We start from the raw sequence: 3,366 nt of genomic DNA on the forward strand, positions 1-3,366 counted from the left end.
GAGATCTTCCGCTCTAAAGAGGGGTTATTCTTATCTCAAAGGAAGTATACACATGATATTTTAAAGGAGGCAGGAAACCTTGGGAGTAAAAAGGCCAAGACTCCATTAGAAGAAGGATACAAGGTGCTGAGAGAGGGGGAGTATGGGTCTGTCTACACCATTTGGAGATATCAAGAAGTATAGAAGAATGGTGGGTAAGCTCATCTATCTAACCATCACCAGACCCGATGTGTGTTTTTCTGTGAATCAAGTGAGTCAACACATGGGAGCTCCTAAGGTGCATCATTGGAATACGGTGGAGAGGATCTTAAGGTACCTAAGAGAGGCGCCTGGCCAAGGAGTATGGATGACCTGTAACAAGAGTACTGAAGTTGTTGGGTATTGTGATGCTGATTGGGCTGGAGACAGAGTTGATAGGAGATCAACTACAGGCTATTGCACCTTCATTGGAGGAAACCTGTTCACATGGAAGAGCAAGAAGCAGAAGGTGGTGTCTTGTTCAAGTGCTGAAGCAGAGTATAGAGCAATGAGGAAGCTTACTAGTGAGCTCATTTGGATCAGAAACTTACTAAAGGATTTGGGCATAGAGACAACAACACCAATCACAACACTGTGATGTGATAACCAGACAGCTATCCACATAACATCAAACTCAGTATTCCATGAAAGGACTAAACACATTGAAGTTGATTGTCACAAGGGGAGACAAGCTGTGGAGCAGAAGATCATTTTACCCTGCTATACCAAAAGTGAAGATCAGTTAGCTGATATCTTCACCAAGGCAGCAAACACTAAAGTCTGTGAGTTTATCCATCCAAAATTGGGACTCATAGACCTCTCATGTCACTGATATCTCCTTCATGAAGTGTTCTACTCTTTTTCCTTGACTTGGGTTTTCTCCCAAAGGGTTTTACCTAGTTGAGGTTTTAATGAGGGAATACTATATGGCTTCCAAGCTTGACTTGTTCCATATGGTCAAGCTTGAGGGGGAGTGTTGACATGAAGCAGAAGTAAGCTGCCAGACTTGAGAATTAAGCTGCCAGACTTGAGAATTAAGCTGCCAGACTTATAAGGTTTTATAAAGCTTTTATAAGGCTTTATAAGGTTTTATAAGGCTTTATAAGGGTTTTATAAGCTCGATTTTATTGAAGAGAAGAAGAAGAGAGAAGATATTTTATTATATTGTGTACTGAGGTCACTTGTCTTTAAATACTTGTACCCAGATCCACAATTAAATTAAGGAAACTATTCTCTCCTTCTCTCTCTTACATCTTGAGATCTACTTTCTCTCTCTCTATGTTCTTCATGTTCTTCATTCTCCATAAATAAACTCTCAATAATTCTCTCATTCTAACACAAAGCTCTTACACCACAGATTTGGCTGCAATTTTTGTGTTGATCTCTGATTCGACGATGGCAAAGCAAAAACTTTTTTGCCTGAGATATGTGTTTCAATCCACCATGTATGCGGTCTGGAGAGAGCGCAATAAGCGTCGACATGGTGAACAGGGTTTGCCACACCAAGTCTTGATCAAACTCACAGATAAAGCCATTAGGAACAAGCTCAGCTTAGTGCAGTCTAAAGGTGTAAAGGGGTTAGAAGCTATCTTGCAATACTGGTTCGGAACTAGATTGTAAATATTCGGTTAGGAAGTTTTGAAGCTATAGAAGTGGTTAAGGAGTAGGAGTATAATCTTTTGTTTCTAACAAAGACACACTTGATGTACAAAAGCTTTTTTGATGAATAATAAATTTAACATTCATTCAAAAAAAAATGCACTAAGCACAAACTAACGTACCACAATTCCATTTTGATCTTGATTTGAAGAAAGTTTCAGTACGCTTAACACAAGCTGGGTGGTACACCTTTGGACACCCTCTGACATACTAAGAAAGTCATCAATTCAATCAGAAACTACAAAAGTTTCTATTTTTGGAACTCTCCAATCTACTACTAACTCACATGCGATCGCAGAGGACGAGACTACCTACATCGAAGCAAACGAAACAAACATCTTCGTCTTCTCTCCTCTTCCTCGGAGAAATCGGAGAAGCTTTCCCCTGTGTTCTCGGCGGACGACCGCAGCTAGGAAGAGTCTTCTTCACGCAATCCGAATCTTCCTCTAGCTTCACCTTCACATTTACCGAATCAAAACCAGGAGCTTCAATAGGCGGAGAAGAGTAAGAATCATCGTCAGCGACGACTCTCATGAGTTCGATTTCCGGCATCATCGCCGCACAACAATCAAGAGCCGAGGATCCAAAAATAAGAAGATCGGAGCCCTAACCCTAGTTTTGGAGAATTTAGGAATCGGGGGAGGTGGTGGTGGAGAAGAAGAAGACAGAGTGGGCACATGAAAGAGAAATGGACTTACTTGGAACAAATGCAGAGAGAGAACGTGTCAGATGTGATTAGGCCCTGTCTTTTTTTGACTTTTTAGAGAGAGAAAGAAAATTAAAAGTTTTTTTTAATTAGTTTCTTTTATTTTCTTCTAAAAGCCGTGCTTATGGCTGTTTCCACGTGGGCTGAGTTGACGGTAGTGGGAGCCACACACATCTTTCCCATGACTTTTCATTTTCATTTTCTTATTTTTTTGCATTGTTTTAGTGCATTGGTTTCGTGTCTTTAGGTAACATGGAAACTTAAAAAGTACTTTTTTTTTATTTATTTTTATAGAAAAAGTGGACCAAAGCGAAAATGAAATTGAACTGCTTTTTTTAGAGAAATTGCATTGTATAACCCTCTAGCAAATTATAATTCAATGTCTAACTAAAAACCCTACATCACCTATACAACTTGCCTCTTATACATAATATTATTATATTACCCTAACATGCAACCGGTGAAACATGCAATAAAAAAATAAATAGATTAATAATAATAATATTGAAAAGTAACTTGTGGCTCCTTGAAAATCACACACCAGCTCTCATATGTAATTTATTTTGGTGACTTTGCAGAAGGTGAAAATCTTCTTCCCATATTTGTTCTTAATTTATTTCTTCTCATAAGAAGGACAACCAATTGTGGTAAAGAAAGGTAGTAGTGAAGGCGTACACGGTGAGCAGACACACCAACACTTTCATTTTTTTTCCTACTTCTCTTAACTCATTGATTTTCACAATCTTGCTTTTCCTTTCATACTCTGTTTTTGTTTTGAATCTTGCAAATGAGATTGATATTATCGGATCAGGGTTAGATCCATGATGCTTTACATATCCTGTGGTTAAAAATAACGATGGCAGATCGTAAAAGTGTCGTCGTGTTGGAAAAGAGAGAGGAAATGAAGATGATCTCTATATGGTGGTGAAGAATAATGATGGTGATTCAAGTGAAGGTGTATCAGCATGTCTAAAATAATTGAA

The 3,366-nt window shown here is 38.6% G+C and overlaps 1 pseudogene; it reads right to left on the reverse strand.

Annotated features, from left to right (window-relative positions):
- Nucleotides 1-2,229, reverse strand: part of LOC106302397 — a 7,079-nt pseudogene extending 4,850 nt beyond the window's left edge.
- Between the last annotated feature and the right edge of the window lie 1,137 nt (nt 2,230-3,366).

Source organism: Brassica oleracea, chromosome C7 (genome assembly GCF_000695525.1).
Source record: "Brassica oleracea var. oleracea cultivar TO1000 chromosome C7, BOL, whole genome shotgun sequence".
Taxonomy (NCBI): domain Eukaryota; kingdom Viridiplantae; phylum Streptophyta; class Magnoliopsida; order Brassicales; family Brassicaceae; genus Brassica; species Brassica oleracea.